Raw genomic sequence first — 19,399 nt, forward strand, 5'->3', positions numbered from 1 at the left:
GAACAAAGAGGGATAATTATTTCTTGGCTAAATTGATAGAAGCCTTTGATTCTATTCCATATTAGCACAGGTTTTTCAGCCAAACGTCAGCAATATTTGCAACTATCTTTATGCTAGGAATCCACACAATGGCGAATGCAAAGTGGTTACAGACCACTCGCTCGGAGCTCCTGCAGTCGATCAACACTACCATAAAGGAATTTAATGCAATTAGAGAAAATTAAGGGCCATAAGACTGATGACCCTCCAGAATAGATATGTCCTGGATATGATCACAGCGATGGATAGAGGAGTTTGTGCCAAAATCAGAGAATCATGTTGCACGTTCATACCTTCTCACAATGACAAGAATGGGACCTTGAAAGAGGCTATAATGTTGCTGACGAAGCTACACAATCAGATGGAAGATGAAACAGAAGACATTGCAGATGATAGCTGACTCGCGACTATCTTCACATGGGTTTGACAATGGATGGCGAACATCTTCAAGTTCCTGGAAGCAGTGTTAGCGATGGTGACGTTTGGATTCTGTGTGATCAGAAAAGAATCACACAGTCCAAGAAGACATCAAAAAAGGCAGCAGGAATGAAAGTCATGATTGATGTCGAATCAGGGATTGGACCCAACCAGTTGACAGATGAAGAAATCAGAAAATATGTAGAAGCCAGCATCTTAACACTTTAGGGAATGTAGTTCCTGCATCCGAGAAACCACAGGAAGTATGTGGGACGATGGATCTACTGTAATCCAAATGGACAATACAGTCACATGACCTGGAACTTTGATGAGCAATCTAAAATCAGCAGGATCTCTGAATTGAGTAGTAAAGAATTGGACTCTGAAGAAGCATTTCTTCAAGAGAGGATACAAGGATGTGAAGACTGATGGAGGAGTGGTTGATTAATCAACCAGAGGCGGGAGTGATGAGGAGCAGCTGGATGTCTCTGCAGGAACTCTATCCCCTTTTTGTCTATATGCTGTAAACCGGAAATTGTGACATCCGCAACACCGGTGATGTTACCTATTCCACAAAGAGCCTTTGAGGCAAGGTATCCATTGAGAACACCCTATATGATGTATCCCCGTAGAGATGACATTCTCTTGGACGAGATCCCCAAAGGAATATGAGGATGAGAGAAAAAGAAGCTGGTGACATCACAACAACCAAGTGTGGTGCACTGAGAAGAGTGGCTGAAGAAATGAATGCATAGACCTTATAGAAACTGATGGCAAAGTAAAGAATCAAGAAGTCCTTTGTATGCAGAATGAAAATTGCACGTGTGAAGAAGCACTGCAGAAAATGCAAGCCATTTTATAACTGTACAGATGTAGCAACGCTAATTGACTAAGATATCATAAAGGCTGGCTATAGTTAGTGAATAGACTGCAGGCTGTGCCGACATTATTTAGAATTATGGACATCCGTGTCACATATTTAGTAAGTTCAGACTTGCAGAGAAGGATCAGGAAGGCTGTGTGTTGCAGAAAGAAACCAGCTGAAGATCATGAACAGGCCTGAAATCACTGTCTGGCTTGATAACTAGGATGGGGCAGCCAAGAGCTAGTTATATATCCTGGAAGAACAGTGCACTTGAGAAGCTGAATCAGCCTTTGTTAAGGTGCAAGGAATGAACACCATAAGTGCCAAGTTATTAATTCAAGACAATTAAATGTTGCAAAACAGGCCGGAAATATGTCTCCAGTCACATGAGTTTAGGATGAAAATAGGAGTGGATGTGCAGACCTGAGCTATGATAAGGATGTGCCTATACTCCCTTTTATTCTCGGCAGCAATGCTACTTTGCAAGGCCAAGTTCAAAGACAATCTGAATGGCAGACGGCATGAGTAATGAGAGATGGTGTGCTAATTGAGTGGGGAGAAATGGTCAAGTCCACTCACCACCACCTGGGGTACAAGCTTATGTGCTGCTAGTGAGCTGAATGTTCCAGAAGGGTACAAGCGTGCCAACCATTGTAGAAGGCCATATAACAAAGGGCCTTATAGTTTGAGAGCCAATGATATACTGTGTACTTAACACATGTTGAAGATGACTTTCAATAGGGGTGGGCATAAATTGTCCATCTGACTGTAGAGACCCAATCACAATCCAATCCCTTATAGAAAGTGAACTGAATAACCTCAGCCCTTTAAGATGAGTAGCAATTACCCTGGAGATGGATGGGGATGCAGATTTTATTCATACATAAATAATCAAAATGACTGAGGTAGTTGGCAAAAAGTATAACTGTTTTATTGTCAATTATTTAAAACAGGGAGTACAACGAACATCAACAAAATTGCTCGATTACTCAACTAGTTTCATAAAAAAACGAGTTTATATATCAAAAACTTGTCATCATTGATGTTGACCTACGTTACTATCAACGTCATCCTAGGTGGCAAACTACAAAACTTTACTGTCATGGCAACTGGTCATTGGCCTGTCACTTCACATCCTGCAGGGTCCCAATGGACCCAATCGTGGCGTCTTTGGCACCAAGCTCAAGATAAAGTGTGGTTTGCACACAGACTGTTGAAGGCACTTGCATCTGGGCAGGGTGGGGCCCTAGCAATGCATGGAAGGCACATGCAGAAAGCAGGAGGAGTGGCAAGGTGGGGCCTCAGGGTGGGGCCTAAAAGGAGTGGCTGGGGCCATGCTATATAAGCCGACCCCACCCGTATGCTGCTGCTTCACGTAAGTCTGCTAGTGCACTGTAATGCTTACTGCTGTTCAGAAGACTTTACCTGTTTCAGCACGTGTATCCTCGGTCTCCAGAACCCTCCACCATCTTACCTTGAGGTCAGCCACACCATCGCCTCACTTCTGCAGCTACTCCAGCATCTTACCTTGAGGTCAGCCACATCACCACTTCTCTTTTGCAGCTACGCGCGCATCTTACCTCAGTCAGCCGCACCTTCACTGGAAGCACTGCTATCGCTTCACTTTGGCAACAACGCGCGCATCTCACCTGGGTCAGCTCCACATCACTGGAAGCACTGCTATTGCTTCCCCTTCAGCAGCCATGCATATAACTTACCTGGATCTGCAGATCCTTGCGAGTGCCGACTGGCATTTTTACCAGTCCCGAAACTACCATCAACACGGGATCGTCTTCCGATGCACCATTCTCGAGGATCTTCATCTCCGACAGCCTGTCGGAGTTTGGAAACCATCCATCAAGCAGTGGTCAGCTTCACCTGCAAAGGGAAAGGAAACACAAGGTTAGCACTTGCATAGACTTTCATACTCTGAGCAGCGAGCTTCAGGTAGAGGCCATTTACTCTTGTAGCTCCTCCGGAGTAGACATTGTCATCACACATTCCTGGGTCATCTTCATACCTACGGGGCAGAAAAAGGACAATAAAGGGATACGGACAGTAATCATGGAGGAAGATTAACACTATAAATACGAACAATAATCATAGTTACAAAACTTACCTTCAAGACGGAATGGCCGCAGCTGTTCTGGACCTCCTCGCCAAGGACCAGTGATGCGACTATGTCTATCTACAGGGCCCCTGCTGGAAGAAAGCAGGACAGTAAGATCATCTTTCTATCAAAACAGGTGAGCCTGCATGGGTAAACTCTTGCTCACAACCTACTGGCACGCAAGGGTTGAAGTGAATCCTGATGTCACCATGCCATTTTCACTGTCTTTCATCTTCTCTCAGGAGCAGAACCAGTGTCCTGGGTCCTCAACAACACAGTGGCTGGGGGAGAGAGCTTATCCATGGGAGCCAGGTCCAGGGAGGGCTCCAACCGCGCCCCAAAGCCCCCTCGGAGACCAGGTGAGCGTAACAGAACGCAAAGCCTCCCCGAATCTCTGCCTGGGCATTATATATGCTTCAGAGACTGACCAGTTGGCTCAATTGTTGGGGGGAATATGAGCTGAAGTACATGCCTCCAGATAAGAGACTAATTCGTTAAGAAGGGATCTTATTGTTGCACGAGAAAGAACCGACGAATTGGCAAAGCAGGTACTTCAAACACATGCAGGGCAAGTTCCACTACCTGGGATCGCCCCAACCCCTTTGCCACCATCACCACCAGTGCAAGTGGTGCTCCCAGGGGCTGTACCATTGGCTCCACCCGAACGATTTACTGGCAACCCCAACAAATATGCGATATTAATGAATCAGTGTCGCCTGCATTTTATGTGCCGTCCAGGGGCTTTTCTGAATGACAGTTCCAGAGTGACCTTTACACTTTCATATTTAGGAGGTAGTGCTGCAGACTGGTCAATACCATTGGTCGATCAGGACGAATCAGTACTCCATAACTTTGGGGGGTTCCAGCAGGAAATGGAAAAGTTGTTTGTGAGACACTCCCAAGGACAAGCTCTGGATAACGAACTATTTTCTCTAAAACAGGGAAATCAGGAATTATTGACAAATATAGCCACCTTTAATTGCCTTATTTCACAAACCAACTAGCCCAAAGAAAAAAGGACCACATTATTCCATCGAGGGTTGCTTGAGGAATTAAAGGATGTGCTAGCCCAAGTGGTCAATCCTCCCGAAGGTTGTACAGAGTACATTAATCTGACACTGCAACTGGACCATAGATTACAAGACCAGAAATTAGATTGCACAAGAACTGAAGGGAGAACAGTCTACTTGCGAACCAGGGATAACCACATCAAGGCCCATGAAACGGCAGTACCCATGCAAATCAGGGGTTACGGCCCCCATATCTAAGGCAGAGAGGGAAAAAAGCAGGCAACAACAGATTTGATTATATTGTGGCAAGGCTGGACACTTTCTGTCAGATTGCCCAACGAAACCTCCCAGGAAAACTGTAGGTGCAACGAATAATAACAACAACGAGCAAGACCAAGCTTCGGCTCTGGAAAACTCCAACGCATGACAAGGGTAGGGGTCCGCTTGTCAAGCGAGATAAAGAAAGCAGTTCAGAACTCACACCTAGTCATTCGGGTACTTATATTCCACCCTCAGCAATCATCAAGGGTACATGCCTTGGAGGCGTACATCGACAGTGGAGCAGTTGGTAACTATATTGATCTGGATCTAGCCACACAAATAGGCCTTCCTCTTCAGCATAAACCAAAGGTGGAAAACGTAACTGCAGTGGATGGCTCTCAACTATCCTCAGGATCAGTAACGTAACACACTGAAAAAGTTATGCTGATATGTCAGGACAGTCATCTAGAAGACATCTCCTTTGATCTTATTGGAGCATCACAGTTCCAGATGATCCTAGGAATGCCGTGGCTGGAGACTGATAATCCCAGAATAGACTGGAAAAAACAAGTGCTGACCTTTTTGCAAGAATGCACCAAAACCTGTTATCCTAAGAACTTGCAGAAACCCAAATCCAAAGCAAAGGCACTTCTGGCTCTTGCGAGCACCTTACCCCCAGAATATCTGGACTGGACTTTCAGGACGTATTCCAAAAGGAACAAGTGAATACTTTGCCCCCGCATAGACCCTATGACTGCCAGATCGACCTGATACCCGGGGCCCAAATCCTGTGCAGTCAATTATTTGCCTTGACCGAGCAAGAAAATCAACACCTACGAACCTACCTAGATCAGTACCTGGTGAACGGATTTATTCGTCCATCTAGGTCCCCTGCATCCTCAGTGCTCTTCTTCGTACCCAAGAAGGAAGGAAAGCTCAGAACGTGCATCGATTACAGGGCTTTGAACATAAATTACGGTTAAAAATAGGTATCCTCCACCACTCATCCCAGAACTACTTCACCAGGTAAAGCGCGCTAGGATCTACACGGAGCTAGAACTTTGGGGGTTTATCACCTCGTACGAGTTAAAATTGGTGACAAGTGGAAAACTGCATTTCAGACCAAATATAGACTTTTTGAGTATCAGGTGATGCCCTTCGGGTTATGCAATGGACCAGCGGCATTTCAGTTCTTTATGAACAATGTACTCCAAAAACTATTGGATGTCTGTGTTCTTGTTTACATCGACGATATCCTCATTTATTCGCAGTCCAAGGAAGATCAATTGGGCCATGTAAGAGCTGTGCTGGAAAAGCTCTGTCAGAACTGATTGTTTGCCAAACTGGAAAAATGCTCCTTCCATGCGACAGAGGTCGAATTTTTGGGATTTACGCTAACGCCACAGGGTGTTCGAATGGACACACGCAAGGTTGAGGCTGTCCTCAAATGGCCTTCCCTGACCTCTACCGAAGGGGTACAAAGCGTGTTGGGATTTTCTAATTTCTACAGATGGTTTATACCACAATTCTCTCAGATCGTCCATCCGATCACATCCCTTCTAAAATAGAATAAGAAATTCTTATGGTCCGCCGAAGCAGAGAGTGCTTTTCAGGAATTGAAACAAGCCTTCACCTCGGTGCCTGTACTTCGACATCCTCGACCGGATGTACACTATGTGGTTGAAATGGACGCCTCCAGCATTGCTATCGCAAAAGGACCCTGAGATGGGGGCAACTCCATCCCATTGCCTTTTGGTCTCGCAAATTTTCAGCACCCGAAAAGAACTATGCAATTACCGACAAAGAACTCTTGCCAATCAAAGGAGCCTTCAAGACCTGGAAACACTACCTGTTAGGGGCCAAACACACAGTCACTGTTATTACTGATCACCGTAATCTACAATATTTAAAAACAGCTAAAGCTGAGTCCTCACGTCAACTCCGCTGGGCTTTATTCTTTGCTGAGTACGATTTTATAATAACCGATCGACCAGGAGTGTGTAATGGAAAGGGAGACACCCTATCGTGAATGGGACAGGACTAAGATGCCTTCGATCCAGTCAACCCCATTGCCATTATCCCCAAAGAATGGATTCAACACTAGATCGCCATAACTACCTCCTGGGAAGACTTACAAATTGATCCCCAAAGTCAGATGGACCAAACTGCCCAGAAGGAATGGTTGAGTAAGGGGGGGTCAATATTCTGTCAAAGACAATCTGCCATACCTCCAGGGAAGACTAGTAGCCTCATTATGAAATACCCGCTAAAAACTGAGCCATTACCGGCGTGGAGGTATTAGCGCGTCCGTGCACCCTTGACGCCGCTAATAGCAGCTGATTACGAGTGCGCAAGTACGCGGGACCCCCATGCCGGTATTGGCTACACCGCCATGCCGCTAAAGGCCCTCCAACCCCCCGATAGCGCCATCACGGGACCCGTCGATACCACCTCCGCCAAGGAGCAACTCCTTAATAACGACCCGGTAATAACAACAGACTAATACCGGGCTCATAATACCGGATCCAGAAGTAACATCATCGCTTCGGGACGGAAATGCCCTGGTGGCCATCTTTAAAAAGACAATCCATTGCAATCCTCACAATCCAGCAGTGCTACAGAGGAGAGACCAGGGGCAAAGCATACATCATGTCCAAAGCTACCCGTAAAACCACCGCCCACCTGTGCAAGAAGCGCTTTTCCGATCAGGAGCTAAATATGCTGGCAGATACCCTAGCTGCCCATGCCGATGAGGTTTTCACTAATAACCTCAAAAGGGAGGTGCAGCTGAGGAAGAAAGAGATATGGGAGGAGGAAGCACGCAAGGTGTCAGCGGTTGGCACCACCCCCCGCACAGTCAAAGACTATAAGAAAAGATGGGACGACCTCCGTCTCAGGGTCAGGAACATCCTGTGCAGCAATCGCAGGGAGGCCATGGCCACCGGCAGGGGTGCCCACTCACAAGTGAAACCCATGCGCTCGGAGGAAACCTGCAGCACAACCATCCAAATGGAGTCGATAGAGGTCTTTGGGGAAATGGAGACGGGTGCCGCAACATCTGGAGATGGAGGTGAGTGAACCTGCTAACCCCAGTAGGCCAAACCATGACGTAGCACAACTGATGTGAATGTGAGCCAAGCCAAGGCAATGCATGGCCCATCATACACACATTTACAAATACATGTCCAGATGGAGGCCCAAACCCTGCCACAATGAAATGCATGCTATGTGTCAATCCCATTACCAAAAGACACCCAACAAACATGGACCATTTGCACGTCATACATCACACAAACCCCAATACAATGGCATACTACCTGGTACGCATCAGTACCGAATGGAGACACCATGGCTAATGCAAATGTGCCCCCCCCGAAACTACCCTGTGTGACACATCTATAAGATTGCAATGCATGAGAAATGAAATACTGTACAGCACCATCTCATGCATCTTGCATGTAGCACCATGCAAGCTGCATCTCTTCTTCCCCCACATGATCTGATGGAGAAGGTGGAAGTCAGGACCCTGCCACAAGGCCATCTATGTCCAGGGCCAGATCGCTGGGCACTGGCCAATCCACCTCAGGGGCAGCACCGCAGCCCACAGTCCAACCCAGGGCATGTGCACAGGCCATGCAGGCTCATGAGGACACCACAGCAGCAGACGAGACTGTGACCACAGAGCTGCCAACAACAGCTGAAGGGGAGGCTGATGGCACCTCGTCCGCTGCCACAAGTTCAGTGGGTGAGGCAGCAGCCACAGCCCCACTCAGTGACGTGGATGTGGGAACGGAGGAGTACGTGGACCTTGATGGAACACTCCATGTGGAATGACCACACACCCCAAAAACCCCTCGTCCAAACCCAAACACATCACTCAGGGCACACTCTCCAGCCCCATGCTGGATTCTGCAGTTCTACTGCACAGTCCAGAACTAAAAACCACCCCAGAGGCCAACCCTGCAATGGCCCACCCAGCCGCAGCACCCTCTACCTCCACAACCCACACTGACATGGAGGCACGGCTGTCAAGGGTGGAATCCCGGCAGGACTCTATGATTGAGGTTGTGCGGCAATATGTGGCTGACAGCGAGGAGACACGGCGAGAAATCTGTGAGGCCAATGCTGGGACCATTGCGGCCATTCATTCCAGATCAATCATGATCTGTGATAGTTTGGGGGCCTGCACGCAGGTCCTAACCAGCATGCTCCAACACATGCAGCGCCAAGAACTTGCACCAGCGGTGCAAATTCCATCTGCATCCACCCCATCATCCACACCTGCATCCTCCACCCCCTCCAGCCCTGTGTGTATGACAAGGCGAGTGCAAGGCAGACCGAAATGCTGCCCCCGGACACGAAAAAAGCCTGCAAATAGTGTGGGATGACAATGGGTGAGGGGGGACGTGGTGTTGGTGCTGTAGAGGGGATTAAGTGGGTGTTTATTGGGGGATATGGGGTGTTTGGGGGGTTATTGGGTGTTTGCGGGTATGGGGTGTTTGGGGGGTATGGGGTGTTTGGGGGGTATGGGGTGTTTGGGTGTTTTGGGAGAGGTGGGAGGGCATGTGAGTGGTGGAGGGAGGAAGCACTATTTTGTAATTTTCATGAATACACCCGTTGTGTGCAAACTCATTTAATGCCTGGACATTGTTCATTTCGTGTGTGTCCATGCTATACATGACAGCGCACAGTGCCCAACTCCCCACACACCCTACGTCCACGTCCACACAATCCCAGTGCTCAGTGAAGCACTGACACATTACCATCAATGTCCCTGTGGTTCAGAAGTAATCATCAATCAGTGATTGGCGTACGGCACGGCCATCTTGTGCATCACATACTGGCAGGGGTGCTGCTTCTCTTCCATCATCATCCTCATCATCCTCACCCGGTGAATACATGTCAATGTCAGGTGGCAGTGGTACATTTCTCCGGATGCACATGTTGTGCAGCATGACACAGACCATGGTGATCTTTGCCACCTTTTCAGGGCCATAAAGGAGTGCTCCACCAAACCTGCTTTGGCAGCGGAACCTTGCCTTCAACAGGCCGAAGGTCTGCTCAATCACAACACGGGTACAGGTATGAACCCAATTGTACTCCTCTTCGTGCCTGTTCCGCAGGTTCCGCACAGGGGTAAGTAGCCACGGCTTCAAGGGATGGCCTCCATCACCTGCATGGGAGTACAAAGAGGTTTGTGTGAGTCAATCTGAGCTGATACCATTAGGATTCACGGCCATGGCCGCAGCTATTTGGTGTTGACATGCACATGTCCCTATATGTACGCACACAGATTGATTTGATGCATTGTGTACTGCAATATGGCCTGCATGTGCGTCTTGAATGATGTCATTGATGTAAGGCATTGGTCTTATGTATGGCATTGATGTGTCATGTTCGGGTTGGGATGTTCAGGTCAACAGTGTTTAGCTCTGAGTGCATGGTCCACTCACTGTTCAATCCCACCCTGGAGGAGTATGCACCCCCCCAATCCCATCCAGGAGGAGTATGCATCCCCCACCTCACAACCCCGATGCACTACCATGGGCCAGTCAGGAAACTCACCAAGCAGCCAGGCACGTCGTCCAGCATGTCGTTTCCATGTAGCGGGGTAGCGTGGAGTTACGCAGAACCATGGCATCATGTGTAGATCCGGGATATCGGGCGCAGCAATGTGTGATGATCTTGCTGGAGTCACATATCATCTGCACATTGAAGGAGTGGTATTGCTTGCGATTGCGGTACACCACCTCATTAGCATGAGGGACCACCACATGGGTGCAGTTGAGGGCACCAACGCAATTGGGAATGCCTGCCAGTACATGGAAGCCTACTTCTGTGTCAGAGAGCTCCTGGCCAGTCCGTGGTAGATGACTGTGGATGCTTGCATGCTTCAGGAGGGCATCAAGCACTTGGGTCAAGAGTGGTGTGATAAGCCATGCAGCTGGCCCACTGTGTGCTGGTAGGTGCCTGTGGCCAGGAAGTGGAGCACAAACACCACCTTTAGTAGAGGGGGGATGGCAGTGCATATTTCTATGAGGCTGACGATGTCTTGTATCATGTCCACTATGGTGGTGATGGTGGCCCGGTCCAACCGGTACAGGGTGTGGATCTGCTCAGGGGTTAGATTGAATGGACTGGGGCTGATGCGAGGGATTGGTGGCTGCCTACGTGGTACCACTGGCTGCACTGGTGGAACTTGCTGGGCCTGTATCACCCTCCTTCTCCTCCTGCTGCCTGTTGTTGAAGCTGTAGTTGTTGTTGCTGTTGTTGCTGTTGTTGTAGCAGTACAGGCATGTTCTCCAGCCCCATGATTGCAACAGCTAGTGGGATCATTTTGGTGTAGGAAGGGGTTTGGTGTGTGGGTCACTCCTTTGTACTGGGACAGGCTCCATTGACTCCTGTGGTGATTGTGTGCATCAGTGGGAGTTGCCTGCACTGCAGGTTGCTATTTGTGGGTGGTCCGCGATGCTTGTATTGGCGCAGTCGGGCAGGCCTTAATTACCACCATTGGGATGCCGGTAAGTGCATGCCCGCATTACTTGTGATGTCTTCCTGTTAGCGACATCCCGGTATTGGAACGGTGAAAGGGCGCATGTACGCGCGCATGCCGGTAAGAAGGGGCATGGTATGGGCGGTGGCGGTATTGGCGGGTTGTCGGCTGGTAATGGCCCGGACCCGTTAACGATGCCCGTATTGCCATTCTGCCTTTTTTCATTACCTCCATACTCGTAATGATGCCCAATATGTTCAAGACAAGGAAACACGCACCAAAATAATAGCGAACTATCACGAGTCACTGGTGGAAGGACACCCTGGAATTGCCAAGACTAGAGCCACAATTCATGCCAATTATTGGTGGCCCTCTTGGAGGAAGGATGTAACCCAGTTTGTTATCACTTGCAGTGTCTGTGCAGTAAACAAAGCCCAAAAACTAAACCCTGCAGGGCTATTGAGTCCATTGGGAGTACCACCAACACCATGGAATACTTTGTCACTAGACTTCATTACCGACCTGCCACCCTGCGATGGGTCTAATACGATATTAGTAGTGGTAGACCTATTTTCCAAGATGGTGCATTTTATCCCACTGAAAGTATTTCCCACCGCTGCTACTCTGACCACAGTATTTCTGGAACAAATCATTTCGACTACATGGTTTCCCATCTGTACTGGTTTCTGACCGGGGAACTCAGTTTGTTTCGGTCTTTTAGAAAAGATGTTGTAAGATAGCCCAAATTGACCTCCGGCTTTCCAAGAGTCATCACCCCCAAACCGATGAGCAAACGGAAAGGACAAACCAGACACTGGAACAATACCTGAGATGTATGTTGCAACAAACAGGAGAGTCCTGGAAAAACATTCTCTGGATAAGCAAATTCGCATACAACAACTCTATTCACACCAGCACCGGGCAGACCCCATTTTACACAATTAATGGTCCACACTTAAGAACATTCTCTTGACGAGTTGGAGATGCCGGCTGTTACATCATTGCATAGGATAATCACTGAATCCCTTAAAGCCACCGAAAATTTGAACCGTGCTAAGGAGCAACAAAAGAAATTTGCCGACCGACATAGGAGAGAGGCTCCACAATATCACATTGGGGATAAAGTGTGGTTGGCATCCAAACACATTCCATTAAAAGGACGCCTTGCATTTCGGCCACAATACCTGGGACCATATCCGATTAAGGCCATCATAAACCCTGCGTCCATGAAATTGGATTTACCAGCCAACATGCAAATCCACCCAGTTTTTCATGTCTCTCTTCTAAAGCCAGTGAAACCGGACACACGAATTTCGACACCACCTGAACTGGAGGTTATCGCAGAGTAACTGGAGTATGAGGTAAAAAACATCTTGGACTCCAAGAAAGTATGCTCAAAACTTTATTATCTCATTGACTGGGAGGGCTACTGGCCCTAGGATCTTACTTGGGAACCAGCCGAATTTGTCCATGCTCCACGAATCATCAAACAATTTCACCGGAACAACCCCACCAAATCGGGACTTGAGGGAAGGACAATCCTGAGTGGGGACTTGAGGGGGAGTGCTGTCATGGCCACTGGTCATTGGCCATTCACTTCACATCCTGCAGGGTCCCAATGGACCAGTCTTGGCGCCTTTGGCACCAAGCTCATGATAAATTGTGCTTTGCACACAGACTGTTAAAGGCATGTGCATCTGGGCAGGGCGGGGACCTAGCAATGCATGGAAGGCACATGCAGAAGGCAGGAGGAGTGGCAAGGTGGGGCCTCAGGGCGGGGCTTGAATGGGTTGTCTGGGGCCAGGCTATATAAGCCGGCCCCATCCGCATGCTGGCGCTTCACGTTAGTCTGCTAGTGCAGCGTAATGCTTACCGCCGTTCAGAAGACCTTACCTGTTTCAGCACGTGTATCCTCGGTCTCCGGAACCCTCCAGCATCTTACCTTGAGGTCAGCCACACCTACGCCTCACTTCTGCAGCTACTCCAGCATCTTACCTTGAGGTCATCAACACCACCGCTTCACTTCTGCTGCTACGAGTGCATTTTACCTGAGTCAGCCGCAACTTCGCTGGAAGCACTGCTATTGCTTCACTTCGGCAACTACGCACGCATCTTACCTGGGTCAGCTGCACCATTGCTGGAAGCACTGCTATCGCTTCCCCTTCTGCAGCCACGAGCATATCTTATCTGGATCTGCAGATCCTCGCGGGTGCCACCTGGCATCCTTACCAGTCCCGAAACTACCATCAACACGGGATCTTCTTCCGAAGCACCATTCTCGGGGATCTTCATCTCCGGCCGCCTGTCAGAGTTTGGAAACCGTCCATCAAGCACTGGTCAGCTGCACCTGCAAAGGGAAAGGAAACACAAGGTTAGCACTTGCATAGACCTTCATACTCTAAGCAGCGAGCTTCAGGTAGAGGCCATTTACCTCTGGTAGCTCCTCCGGAGTAAAATTTCTCCTCACACGTTCCTGGGTCATCTTCTTACCTACGGGAGAGAGAAAGGAGAATATAGGGTTACGGACAATTATCATGGAGGAAGATTAACACTATCAATACGAACAATAATCATAGTTACAAAACTTACCTTCAAGACTGAATGGTCGCAGCTGGTCTGGACCTTCACGCCAAGGACCAGTGACGCAACTAGGTCCATCTACATTGCCCCTGCTGGAAGAAAGTAGGAAGGAGAGCTCATCTTTCAATCAAAGCAGGTGAGCCTGCACGGGTAAACTCTTGCTCACAACCTTCTGGCATGCAAGGGTTGAGGGGAATCCCAACGTCACCACGCCATTTTCACCATCTTTATCTTCTCTCAGGAGCAGAACCAGTGTCCTTGGTCCTCGACAATGCGGTGGCTGGGGGAGAGAGCTGATACACAGGAGCCTGTTCCAGGGAGGGCACCAACCGCCCCCAATCCCCCGGCGGAGACCAGGTGAGCGTAATACTTACTAGTAAATGTGATATGCTTTTAGTGAACATCTATGTATACGATCTATACTACCCGAAAAAGTATGAATATGTGATTGGTTACTTATCAGGTGAGGCAACTAAGCCCTCCTTCTAAAATGACCACTATGACCGTCACTAAATACACAACCTCCCATTGGCTACACAAACTATAGGACCCTTAATTACGCGGTCCTCTACAATTGGTTGGCACTCTAACCTTCGTCAGTACTTTTCCACCCACGTCTAGCAGCACGCAGGCTGGACTTTTAGGTGCTGGTGAGCTTGTCTTAACTATAGCTTCCCACCAATTAGCATATCAATCCATCATCATCTCAGTGGTCTGTTCAGTCAATTAGGCTTTGAAGCTCAGCCTTGAGTTTTTTCTGTACTGTGGAGAATTCAGGGGAGTGAAGGCATGATCTGCCCTCATGCATAGGTGTGAGCATCTTGCTCGTCCAACTTCATCCTTCCACATGACTGAAGACCATGATTTAGAGCTTTTACTGTATTTAAAATACTATTTTTTAATAGACCTCTGATGTCTTCCATGTTTGTTCATGTCTTTTGAAATGGAGTTTTGTTCTTTCCCACGATTTGTATCCATGTCAACTTCAGCCTGATAAGAACTTGGCTTCTTGACTTGGCTTCAGGGCTCATCCAACCTCGCCTTTTCGAGATTCACTTTGTTATTTCAATTTTTGTTAGCTGCAACACACTGGAAATGAGGCCTTCTTTTTAAAGCCCAGCACTGCTATAAGATGTAGTGGAAACATCCATTGTTTACTCTTTATGCATATATGTATATATTGGCACATGCAGCAATCTATTTACTATAAAGCTAGCCTACGGAATACATTGTCTGCTTTCGTTACTTTTGCCTCTGTACACATGTAAACTGACTTGACATCTTCATCCATTTTATGGCATAAGCTTCTTCACATTGATCCCAAGATGTCACTTATCCATGATACTTTCTTGATCCCTTATAGAATATCTGTATTCTCTAGTCTCTGCATCTTTTCCATACACATCAGCTCAGCTCTGTATGACGTCACCATTCATCCTTGACATTTTCTTGCATGCAGGTACGGGTTTCTCAATCAGAACCTTGCTTCCAGGAGTCTCCCAGGTATTGGTATTCTCACTGGTACTGCACGGTTTTTGCATTCGGTCTACCAACACATAGGCAATGTGGGTGAGGTGTTTGAGGTGGGGTTACTGGGCTCATCCTCCACACTCCCCCCTCTGGGTGATTTATTGACCACTCTCATCATCCTTCAAATCCAGACACCTTGGTCTGAAGAAGAGCTTCCTTGGGACCCATATCTTTATGACTCCCTACAGTCATCTTGCTGATTTCACATGCTCATCCATGTTCCATGTCATGAGCCTGCACTGTCTACTTGGACTGCAATAGATCCATCTTCCCACATACAATTTATGATTCTTTGGATACAGTAACTTCATCCCCTCAGGTTCATGCATACTGGCCTTCACAAAGTCTCTAATTTCTTCATCTGTGAAGTCTTTGGCCTTCCATCCTGGTCAACATTGATCATAATCTTAATCCCAATGTCTTTTTTGGCTGTTTTCTTGCATTGGGAGATTACTAACTTGATCACACAGAATCCAAGCAATATCATTAGTATCAGAGCTCCAAGGAACTTAAAAATGTCTGCTATCCATTGTGAAACTCAAGTGAAGAGTGATCCAAACCAGCTGTCATCAGTAATGTCTTCTACTTTGTCGGGGGGAAATTCTGCCGGGGTCGGCTGGGCCGTCCGCAGACCTCCGGGCAGGGAGGCCCCAACTCCTCCCGTATATCCCAAAAGAGATAGAGTATGAGACACACGCAAGAAGCAAGGTGACTCTGCTGTTTATTAGACAAAACGGCAGGGATGGGTCAAGGAGCGTACGCGTCCGTCCTGACACACACACAATCGTGGTGCTCGCAGGCCCTTTTTACCTTAGTATGACGCGCTACTTGCGTCACTTCGAAGTTTTAGCAAAAAACCTATTTCCACTCTGGATTGGTTACTCGAGTGGTAGGGTTAGTATAGCATACATATAGAGAACGGCGTTAGTGGTTGAGGGTTAGTCAGGTGGTATACCTGGGCTGTCCCTTTAATTTGATACATGAAAATTGTTACATGAAGACCTCTGAGGATTGGTCAATGTTAATGGCGTCAGTGATAAGAACCCCATGTTCTGATTGGTCCTCTCGCGATCCTCCCAGTCTGGGACTATCGCTGTTCCCAGCTCGCGGTGCACCTGTCATTTGCAACAATGTTTTACTATGGGTAGGTGTAAACAATGTGAGGATTTATTCATATGTTGGGAGGTCGACTACTCCCACTGCTGCAGATGTCCAATGAGTCTTTTAATTGTATCTGCCTGTGTCTTGAAACGTGGGATTCAGGCGTCTCCTTCCTCCTGGGCTTGGCATCCCGTCAAGTTTGGCTTTGTCACGTGAGGTGGGACCGTGTTTGAGGCAAAATTCAACACAATTAATATTGTTTTTCCTACTGTGTGCCTGGTTTATCTTGCAGGTCCGACCTTGGCGTCGGCTTGCGGCGTGCGAGATTGCAACATCGTGCCCTTGGCGGTGTGCTTTCGCCGGGCTCATTTTGCAGGGTCAGCAACCCAGCTCTTGCTTATTCAATGTTCATGGAAGCTTTTGCTTGCGGCCTACTTGGGCCTGGTGCATAGGTGGAACCATTTGATGCAGAGCGCTTTAGGTTACGGTATCATATTGCTCTATCCTCAGTATCGTGTCTCCGTTATATTCTTCAGTATGGTACATGGTTCTTAGAAGAAGCGTGAGCAAGCCTTTTTAGATAAGTTCATTATGCGTCTTGCGTTTCTGCATTTTGAGAGCCTATGTGGAAAATAATAAAGATGCACGTCCGTGGGTATGTCTGTCACCTACGTCATAGCACTGAGTATGTTCTTCGTGTGGATTGGTGTGGGAGTGTCCGGTGTGCATGTTTGCACAGGTGTGCTGACCGTTGGCTAGGTCGTCATGGCATCTCTAACGACGTGTAGGTTTAGTCGAGTTGATCCGTGCCGCAGGTGTCGGCATGGACAGGGCGGGCTGCTGGGCAGGTAGATGGGCACATCCGTATGTTCCTGTACCAGGGTATTTGGTCATCTGGTAGATAGGCAAACTCCTCTCGTGGCGGGTGTCTAGGCCGTGATCATTTAGGCCAAGCGCGAGAGGGGAAGGGCGGGAGCCTGTTCTTCCATTCTCCCACTTCAGTCCCCCCTCTGGTCGACTTGTCGACCACAAACATATCCTTTTCTTTGTCTCCTCTTACTCTCCATATTTTAGTTATTCCTCCCAAATGTCCATCAATAGTTGAAATATTTTCTCTTGTTACCATGTTGCTGCCAACCACTCCTATGTCCCATTTGTTGTTCATGTACACCTTCCCTGTTATTATCATCAGTGGTCTTTCCCAACATCCTTTTTTACCAGGGACTTCAGTGGCGTATCAAACACATGGTAGGTACTGTAGTGTAACTTTCTTTGTTTCTCCTTTTTCAGGACCATTTGTTATGTATCTGAATCCTTCAGCATATAAACTGCTCTTGTGGTAACTCAAATAAGTCTTGAGAAGTTGTTTTCATATGGATATGTATCTCGTGTTTTCCACACCAGTTGCACCACTGTCCCTTGAAATCTTCCTTTCGTCTGGAACAGTGCCAGGTATATTATACATCGTGCTATTTTTCCATCTATCTCCGTGGCAACAAATGTTCGAGAAGCGCTCATGGCGTATGGGATCAATGAGCAAACGTAGCAGCTGTCTTCTGTTGTCTGCTTACCTATGTGGGTCATGTGTTGGTACCATATGTTGTTTGAGATGTGTGCTGAATCTTGTATGTAGTTGTCAATGCCTTTATTATCTGAGTATGTGCTGCATTTAACTCTATTTTCCTTGTGTGGGATTTTACTAGTACCATCTGACGTAACACCTGTTGCAGCTGGGGGTGGGGGTGTATTAGGTTTGGGTACAGCAATAATATTGATAGCATAGCTGTACTGCCATACAGAGGCAGCCAAGAACCCGGTGATCATTAAAATCCCTATCAATTTTATTACAAATGCTAATTTCACCGGCATTTTGCTCTTACCTTGCTGCAGTCCGGCAGCTTATTCTTGCGACGTTACAGTTGCCCGCCTGAAAATTCTGAATATGCTTGTTATTAGTGTTAGTTGTCGTTTTTAAGCTCTCCCTATCAAGTAGTCATTCAGTGCCCAGGCGAAGAGCTGTTCCCACGCCAATCTAAGCGATCTATCTCTTAGGGCAGGTAAGTATGGTTGGAGGTGGGGCATTGAATGTTCTATGGCCAAGAGGAATGCTGTGTTGTAGACACGTACTCTCCTTCTTTTCAGGTACGTTGGCCTTTTTATTTCATATACAAATTGGTGTGACAATTCTTCCAGGTAATTATCGTCTGAGGGTACAATCTACTCCTGGGCAGTGAATTGGTTAGTTATCTACTTTCTTAGTAGCACAATAATACGCTGTACCTGCATGTGCGAGAGAAAAGAAAGAGAACATTCAGGTGTTTACATGTGTATATGTGTAAGACAATGTCCTTTAGTTCAGTTATTACTACAGTGGGTAGGGGGTCAAATGGGCAGAGGGTTTGGGGCTCAACTGGCAGAAGTCTCTTTACTCTTTAATCGTGTAACCATGAGGTGGGCGGTATGGGGATCACCCCTTTTTTTTCTAGTAGTTGTCTCTGGGGATCAGCTTCTCCCTATGGGGTGACAGTGTTGTACATATGTGTTGTAGTGGGGTAGTGAGGGTGTTCCCCCACCCTCCCGATCCTGTCCCGTATGACATAGTAGCGCTTCACTTGTTAGCCTTCCCCTATTTGGTAGCTATTATCTTACTGACACTTACAATATATAGCCTTATATCTTTACCTGGCCCCGTAAGTTTGGGGACTTGCGATAGTCCACTAAGGAAAAATTAGTAAAATATAGTATTTACATTTGTATATTTTCGTCTTTCTTTCTTCCTTTACACAACACCCTTACGGCCCCTGCGGCCGAGGCACACATAGCCCCCTGCGGCTGCGTGCCCCTTGTGACGTTCTTATACTGCCGTCCTATTTTCATTTGCTCCTCCTCCCTCTTCTACACCTGCCGTGGCCAGCGTTCTCCGCGCGCAGCCACGTCCCCCGTTTCACCTTTCCCCGATCAACTCATTACCATTTATCTCCGTTTCCACTCCC

This window comes from Ambystoma mexicanum, chromosome 8, assembly GCF_040938575.1.
Source record: "Ambystoma mexicanum isolate Mex_15411 chromosome 8, UKY_AmexF1_1, whole genome shotgun sequence".
NCBI classification, from domain to species: Eukaryota; Metazoa; Chordata; class Amphibia; order Caudata; family Ambystomatidae; genus Ambystoma; species Ambystoma mexicanum.